Raw genomic sequence first — 9,253 nt, forward strand, 5'->3', positions numbered from 1 at the left:
CCATCGAGTATTTTCATTTGGCATCAGAGCGGGTTCTAGAATCTTCTAGTGATCCCAGGAAAGATGGAACATTCACGTGATAGGGCTGCTGGCGGATCTATAAATAGTCCTCCATGGTTCGAGGGTGGATGTGAAAAATATACTCAGTGGAAAATCTACATGAAATCATATCTCTATGCTCAAGATGAACATGTGTGGAATATTGTAGAAAATGGTTGGACTATGCCTATGGTAAAAGCAAAAGGAGAAAGCTCCTCCACTGCCACTCCCAAACCAAGGAAGGATTGGACTGAGGAAGAAGTTCGTGATTTGCAAGCAGATTTCAAGGCTAAGAACAGTATTTTCACAGCCCTATCTGAACGAGAAAAATTGAGAATCAGTCACTGTGACACTGCCAAGCAAGCATGGGATCTTCTACAGACTACGTATGAAGGAAATAAGAAGGTACGTGCACAGAAACTGCAAGCACTGATATTTGAATTTGAAACCATGACTATGGAAGATGATGAAACCGTGGATGATTTTCATGGTAGAATTCTTAAAATCTCCGGTCAGTGTCGTAGTCTGGGAGCACCTTTTGATGAAGATAAGATAGTTAAAAAGATACTCAGGGCCCTGCCAGAAAAATTTCATTCAAAAGTCACTAGCATAGAGGACTCGTTTGACATTGATGAGTACCCACTTGATGAGCTCATTGGAAATCTTAAAACCTATGAGATGAGGTTAAAACCTGAGAAGAAAAACAAGGGTGTAGCCTTCAAGGCAGTGAAAGGAACAGAAGAGGAAGAGGAAACACAAGATCTTGCTCTACTGACAAAGGAATTCAAAAGATTTCTCAAAAGCAAGAACTCCTCTAGAAATTCGAATGCTCCTAGAAAGAATAATTATACCGGCAGTGGCAACCACAGTGACTACACCAACAAGAGTGGAAAAGGATACTTCAAAGGAAATCACTCAGGAAAGCCAAAGTGCTATGACTGTGGTGGCTACGGTCACATCTCTACCGAATGTGGAAATAGGAAGCATGAAAATGGCAACAACAAGTCTCTACTGTCAACTTGGAGTGATGATGAGTCTCAAGAAATTGAAAACGTAGCACTGGTATCATCATTTCAACCTAATTCAGATAGTGACGAGTTTTTCTCTGATGATGAAACAAATATCCGCTGCAGACGACTCTACAAAGCTTCAAAAGCAACCCTGCTAAAAAACTTGAGTTTGGAAAAAGAAGTTGATTTTCTGAGAACCGAGAAAGAAAAAATGGAGCAATTATTGGAATCAGCAAATTTACAAGGTGAAGCAGCCGATTTACAAGGTGACCAAGGAATGGTGACTTGGAAGACTGAAAGGAATGAGTATCTCAACAAGATAAAATTACTGGAACTGGATGTTAAAGGACAACGAGCATTGAACTTGGAACTGTTGGTTAAAAACGAAACATTGCAAGAAGAGTTAAAATCGACTCAAGAAAGGTTCATCAAGTTCGATGTCAGCTCTATTGCCATGTCCAAATTACTCGGATCCGGAAAAGCTCCTCATGACACTTGTGGGTTAGGATACACTGGAGAGAATTCCAAATGTACCAAGTTCATAAGAGCATCACGACCACCTGCTGAAAAGGAAGAAGTCTCCACTGATGATTCTGTCAAAAATGTGAAGGAAGGTCAACCAAATCAAAACTTCCAGGTAAAACTTGACCAAGAGTTTCACACCGGTCAGAACAGGTACGCAAACCCTAGACCTTTTATTCCTACATGTCATCACTGTGGTAAGATAGGCCATATCAGACCTAGATGTAATGAAAGATTTTCAAAACCACAGCACTCTCTAGAAAAATGCACTGTTGAATCTCTGAGTTTTGAACTTAAAGAACAAAAAGAACTCATAAACAAATTAACAGAAATTGTTTCAAAGAGAAACCCTCCAACTGAAAAAGGAAAAGTTGTTTGGACCAAGAAAAATGAAAGTAGATATCTTCAGTCTCATATTGATAAAACTGATCATACTTGTCTCTTTGCTTGTGCAAGCAAAACTCAACAAAGCTCTCACATTGAATATCTTGTTTAGTAGCCCTAACTGCATTAGCTGACAAGAGACGAGATTTCTGGTATGTCGACAGTGGATGCTCTAGACACATGACTGGAGACAAATCCTGGTTTGCTTCTTTTGAAGATGAGAACACAACAGGATCAGTCACATTTGGAGATGGAAGGAAAGCAAACATTCTAGCTCGAGGTACAGTGAACACCCCAAGTATACCTAATCTCAAAAATGTGCTATTCGTTGAAGGCTTAACTGCAAATCTGATTAGCGTAAGCCATTTGACTGACGACTACGAAGATGTATGGTTTAACAAACAGAGATGTTTAGTCTTAAATCAGAAAGGAGAAGGTGTCATGGGAGGTAATTAAGAGATCCTTTGATAACTGTTATCACATTCAAGCTAATGAATCTTCCAGCTTGCAGTCTTGTCTGTCTGTAAAAACTATAGAGGAAACCTTTGAACTCTGGCACAAAAAGATGGGACATGTAAACTATCAGGACTTGCTGAAATTATCTTCCAAGCAATGTGTTCGAGGCTTATCAAATTTGAAGGGCAAAACTGACAAGATATGCGGAGACTGCAAAATTGGAAAGCAAACCAAGGCTCCTCACAGGGTGGTGAATTCCGCAACAACCACAAAAGTCTTGGAACTTTTACACATGGATCTCATGGGACCAGCTTAATCTGAAAGCATTGGAGGTAAGAGCTACATGCTAGTAGTTGTCGATGATTTCTCAAGATACACCTGGGTAAATTTTTTAAAAGACAAGACTGAAACGTTTGAATCTTTTAAAAACTTGAGTCAAAAATTGATTATTGAAAAGAAGTCATCAAATACTAGTATAGTGAGAGTAAGATCAGATAATGGTACTGTTTCTAGTGGCTTTCTCCGGGTACCTCACACAGAATGCTATACCGTCTGGGGTACCGATCCAACTCCTAAATCCTGTATCAATAACACACGCTTAGAGGGGTAAACCGTACCGGACGGTTTACGCCTCTCCGATGCCTGAATGAGAAACTAATATAGATGCGTATCAAGTAAATAGTGGACAAAAGGAGTTATTACCCGTAAAAGGTGGTTGTGCTAATGCCTTTATACTCGAGCATGTGAAGGAAGTCTCCCCCATCTTCGATGTGGGACACTAGTTGTTCTTCTGATGCCATATCAGTCCTCCTGTTGTGTAAATAGTTGGGCTGTGCTGGCCTTGCCCAGGGCCCTAGGTGCCCGGGGTGGCATCCCAAATGAGCCCCGCCATGGTGGGTCGTGAACCCGGCCCATGGCATAGTACATGGGAGTACCGATGGGGCCCAGCCGATAGTGCCAAACTTAGTTGAGACTTCCCTAGTATGTACAAGTCCCCCAAGTTCCCGTTCAAGATGTTTCTTGGGTGGGGACTTATTATTGTCTCGGAAGTTTGGCACTAGTGTGCCTATAGGGAGTCCCCCAAGTTCCCGTTCAAGGGATATCTTGAGCGGGTTACGCTGTAGGTAGCTAATCTACACGCTGCGATAGGGTGAGGGTTGAGCCTCCGGTACCCAATGGGGTAGAGAGGACTTGACTCTGATACCCGATGGGGAATAGGAAGTGAGCCTCCGGTACCCAATGGGTTAGAGGATGTGAGCCTCAGGTACCCGATGGGGTAGAGAGAGAACTTGCCTCTGATACCCGATGGGGTAGAGAGGACTTGGCTCTGATACCCGATGGGGTAGAGAATGGAGCCTCCGGTACCCAATGGGGTAGAGGATGTGAGCCTCCAGTACCCGATGGGGTAGAGAGAGGACTTGGCTCTGATACCCGATGGGGTAGAGGATGTGAGCCTCCGGTACCCAATGGGGTAGAGAGGACTTGGCTCTGATACCCGATGGGGTAGAGAATGGAGCCTCCGGTACCCAATGGGGTAGAGGATGTGAGCCTCCGGTACCCAATGGGGTAGAGAGGACTTGGCTCTGATACCCGATGGGGTAGAGAGAGAACTTGGCTCTGATACCCGATGGGGTAGAGGAAGTGAGCCTCCGGTACCCAATGGGGTAGAGGATGTGAGCCTCCGGTACCCGATGGGGTAGAGATAGGACTTGGCTCTGATACCCGATGGGGTAGAGGAAGTGAGCCTCTGGTACCCAATGGGGTAGAGGATGTGAGCCTCCGGTACCCGATGGGGTAGAGAGAGGACTTGGCTCTGATACCCGATGGGGTAGAGGATGTGAGCCTCCGGTACCCAATGGGGTAGAGAGGACTTGGCTCTGATACCCGATGGGGTAGAGGAAGTGAGCCTCCGGTACCCAATGGGGTAGAGGATGTGAGCCTCCGGTACCCGATGGGGTAGAGAGAGGACTTGGCTCTGATACCCGATGGGGTAGAGGATGTGAGCCTCCGGTACCCAATGGGGTAGAGAGGACTTGGCTCTGATACCCGATGGGGTAGAGATAGAACTTGGCTCTGATACCCGATGGGGTAGAGGAAGTGAGCCTCCGGTACCCAATGGGGTAGAGGATGTGAGCCTCCGGTACCCGATGGGGTAGAGAGAGGACTTGGCTCTGATACCCGATGGGGTAGAGGATGTGAGCCTCCGGTACCCAATGGGGTAGAGAGGACTTGGCTCTGATACCCGATGGGGTAGAGATAGAACTTGGCTCTGATACCCGATGGGGTAGAGGAAGTGAGCCTCCGGTACCCAATGGGGTAGAGGATGTGAGCCTCCGGTACCCAATGGGGTAGAGAGGACTTGGCTCTGATACCCGATAGGGTAGAGAGAGGACTTGGCTCTGGTACCCGATGGGGTAGAGGATGTGAGCCTCGTGCTACCCAATGGGGTAGGCGATGCATGTCAGCCACGTGGGGCAGACTGAGTGCAATAAATGCCCGTCCCCTCAACTGACGGTTTTCGAGACGTGGGACACGTGTAGTGATCTTGCGGTTGAGGTCTTTTCGTCTTCAACGGTCCTGATGCTTTAGGGATTGAATTTAAGAGGGAAACAGACTGTTTCCCTTCTCACTTTCCAAAATTCTGAGAATTTGCGAGTTTTGCTTTTTACCTTCTCTCTGTGTGCCTCTGTTGCTGTGAGGAGTGAAGACGAAAACCTTGAGGTGCGATCACAGAGAAGGCCTTGGCTGGATTAGCGACTGCAGGAAAAGAGGTAAGAGAATGTGGTTTGGTTTTTGGTTTTTCTTGTGTGTTTCCGTTTGGCATGTTTTTTTTGTTTTTCCTGGGTTTTTTTGTTTGCGTTTCTGGGTTACTCAGAATAAGCAATATGTGAAAGTGGGTAGGAATTGCTACGGCCGATTGGGTGTTTATGGACTTTGCTTGAATTTCTGGGTTTTTTTCTGGGTTTTTGTTTGAAGTGGGGAGTGATCCGCGCTTCAACATGGTCTTAGATCTGGCTAGGCTAACCCTTGTGCTTCTGATTCCAGATACATCGAGTTTTGAAGTCCCCGGTATCGTAGTTAGGATGGAATCAGAAACCAAGGGTGGGGATGCGGGATCGTCGTACCAGTCCTCTGCCAGGCAAGCTGAAGTGGACATCGATCGGTACTTAGCGCAAGTAAGTCAATTAGCAGAGAATACCGGATCCTCGACTGGGGTGTTCTCGGAGAGCAGTGAGGAGTCCGTCGAGGGTGAGAGCGAGGGAGGGTCGGCGGAGGCCCCGGTAGTCACGGTGGCAATTCCCGAGGGCATACCGAAGCCTAGGTATACACTTGCGGACGGGACCGTATGCGACGAACCCGGGAGAAGTATGACGATGAAGGAGATCATCGCCATGCGACTGAAGTGGGGAATACCGGATACAGTGGAGCTTAGGCCTCTCAAGGATGGAGAGATGGCCGCAAATCCTGCCCCGGGGTGGGTGGCGCTGCACGAGAACCAGTTCCACCAAGGATTATCGCTACCTCTGCCCCGGTGCCTACAGTATCTGCTGCGGATGCTGAACCTGTCACCGGGGCAATTGACCCCGAATGCTATTCGCCAAATATATAGTATGTTGGCCATGTGGGATTTGTGCCAACAAGGGTGGCCTTCCGTAAATGAATTCCGCGCGGGGCACAGGGTCCTGTACTCGAGGAAGCTGTCCTGTGCGGGTACGGTGACTTTTGCTGCTAGGGACTACGAACCACTAGTTACCGATATGCCTTCCTCGATGAGCAAAAGGTGGAGGAATAAAGTATTTCTAGCTGGGGGCCGGTGGCAAATTAAAAATAAGAAGTGGCAGCTGACCGGTACCTTCCAAGCCATCGGGGATCAGGCCTACAGTTTGTCTGAGGTAGAAAGGAAGAGGATAGCCCGGGTATATGCCGTTTGGAATGAGAAGGAGAGGAGCTCTTATAGATTCATCCGGCACTCTATACTTTATAGGCTAGGACTAGGATGGCTTCCCGGTGAGGCTGAAAGGTTTTTTTTTTTTGTTTTGCATGTCACCCTGTCCTTTTTCCTTGACTAACTTCGAACTGATTGCAGTGAAAGCACCGAAGAGGAAACCCCGGAAAGGAAAAGAGGAGGACAAAATGGATGATAATCAGCTGATGGATATGCTGATGGGGCAGGGAGAAGACGCCCTTCATATTGAAGTCGACCTAGGGTCGAAAACTACGGGTCGGTCCGTTGAAGAGACCCTACTGGAGATTACTGATGCGGGGTATGGGGAACCTGATCCTGAAGCTCCCGCGACCCAAGTCGTACAGCCGTCAGTTGCTGACGTCATTACCATTGCTGATACCGGAAAGGAAAAAGCACCGGCCTCCGTATCTATTTCCTCCCGCTCCACTGGGAGTGATGAGGCCTTGCTTCCAGGTGAGAAGAAGAGATCTCACAAGCATCGGCACCGAAGCGAGAAGCATGAGGTGACGTACACCGGCCGGGACGTTAAGGGATCCGGTGCTAAGAGACAGAAGAAGGATCACCCGGTACCTGAGTCGTCGCCTTCGCTTGCCCTGTTGTCTCCTGCCCTTCCGGTAATCCCCAAAAAGCCCATCAAGCAGCTGCTGAGTGAGTACGGGGTTGCTGATGAGAAGTTCGTGCGGGCCATGCTTAGTGACCTGAAGGACATTGATCTCGACCGGGTGCGGGCCAAAGACAATACTCCCAAAGAGAATCGCCGTCTTGCCCGGGAATCCATGATGCGGGTACGGGTTTGCTTTACCCTTGTAGCCTTTTATTACTATATATACATTTTAATCGGTGCGCTTGCAGGCACTCTTCAATGTGTACGCGGTGGATGCCAGCGAGGAAGATACTCAACTGAAGGAGGAGGTTAGCAATCTCTCCGGACAGGTGAAGTATCTTCATGGCGAGAAGGCCAGGCTGGAGAAGGAGCGGGACTCCTTGAAGAAGAAGATTGAGTCTTTTACTCCCCTGTTTGCCGAGATGGACGCGGCCAAGCAGCGAATCGCGGAGCTTGAATCTGAAATCTCTGAGGCCCGGGAAGAGGTGAAAAGTGCCCGGGACTCCGAAAAAGAGGCTGCGGAGTCTACCACATCCTGGAAGGAGAAAGCAGACTACCTGGAGGAGCGTCTTCCCGCGGAGAAGCACGAGGCCGTAGAGGAGTACAAGGCCTCCGAAGAGCTCATTGCCATGCTGGCTGCTGCCCAAGACAAAGCTGTTATCATGAAGTTCAAGGAATGGGTGGCGGCCGGGTACTTGGACGAGGCCAAATTCAGGCGGGGCCTTCTTGAGAAGAAGAAGAAAGACAAGGATGCGGCAGCCAGGTCTGGTGCCGGTGGATCCCAGAGTACCGGTGGGGAGCAGTAGTACTTGGATTCCTTTTTTGTATATGTTTTTTTTTTTTTTAGTAGAAGTTATCCTTGCCTTGAACAATGGCGTAATTCCTGTGCTTGGTAGTCCAGGCTTTTGTGGATTAAAATTTTTTGAATTTGAATGGGAATTGGAAAGGAATTAAAATTTCTAGGATTTTGTACCTTAAGCATTTACTTGCATCACTTATTACCGGAATAGAGTAACTGACAATAGCTATGTCCGGGCATGTCCGGGGTAGGTAAAAAAAAATGCTAGAAATGGTCTGAATAATTCATTTTTCCATTCAAATACCACATGGTGGTTAAATACAGAATGAGTACCCGATGGGTAGCTTGCCATAGCTGTATGGTCAAAAAGCAAAAGCTAGGACAAGATGCTCCCGGAGCTACTTGTAATAGTACCGCAGGCGCTGGGTATTCCATGGATGCCGGGAAACAACCCCGTTCGTATCCCGGATGAAAAAGGTTGCGGGGCCTGCCTCTTCAATGATCTCGTAAGGGCCTGTCCAGGATGGATCCAGTCCCCGGGGTTCTGGGTAGACCTGCTTCATGACCCAGTCCCCTAACTTCAGTGTCCGGGATACTACCTTGGCGTCGTAATAGCGGGCTATCCTCCGCTTGTTAGCCAAGTTATGCATGTGTGCCACATCCCTTCGTTCCTCGAGTAAATCAGCATCGAGCTGTAGGCCTTCTGAGTTGGTGCCCGCATCGAAGTATTCGATCCGGGGACTCTGGATTTGTGTTTCAATAGGGAGTACCGCTTCAGATCCGAAAGCCATACAGAAAGGGGTCTCTCCGGTGGCCTCTGTTGCCATGGTCCGGATAGCCCACAACACCTCCGGGAGTTTAGCAGCCCAAAGACCCTTGGCCTCGTCGAGCTTCTTTTTCAGTATTTTCTTGATTATCTTGTTGACAGCTTCGACCTGACCGTTGGTCTGGGGGTGAGCCGGGGATGCATAGAGGATCTTGGTGCCCAGGTTTTCTGTATAAGCCCTCAATTCATCATTGTCAAACTGGGTACCATTGTCCGTGACTATGGTGTCCGGGACTCCAAACCTGCAGTAGATATTCCTCCACAAGAAATGTTTTACCTTTTCCGTGGTGATGGCGACAAGAGGTTCTGCTTTAACCCACTTTGTTTGATAGTCCACAGCGACGATGGCGTATTTGAATTGTCCTACTGCTGTGGGGAGTTTACCAATCAAGTCCAAACCCCACTGACAGAACGGCCACGGTGCCAGGAGGATGGAGAGGGCTATGGGCGGTGCCCTTGGGATATTTGCATACATTTGGCACTTGTGGCAAGAATTGGATATTGTTTGGGCTAGGGCCGACATGGTTGGCCAGAAATATCCTGCCCTTAGGGTCTTATGTGCGAGAGACCGGGCTCCGGCATGGTTACCGCATACGCCAGCATGTATGTCCTTCATTATTTTGTGACCCTCCTCCGGCGTTACACA

Source organism: Rosa rugosa, chromosome 4, assembly GCF_958449725.1.
Source record: "Rosa rugosa chromosome 4, drRosRugo1.1, whole genome shotgun sequence".
Classification (NCBI taxonomy): domain Eukaryota; kingdom Viridiplantae; phylum Streptophyta; class Magnoliopsida; order Rosales; family Rosaceae; genus Rosa; species Rosa rugosa.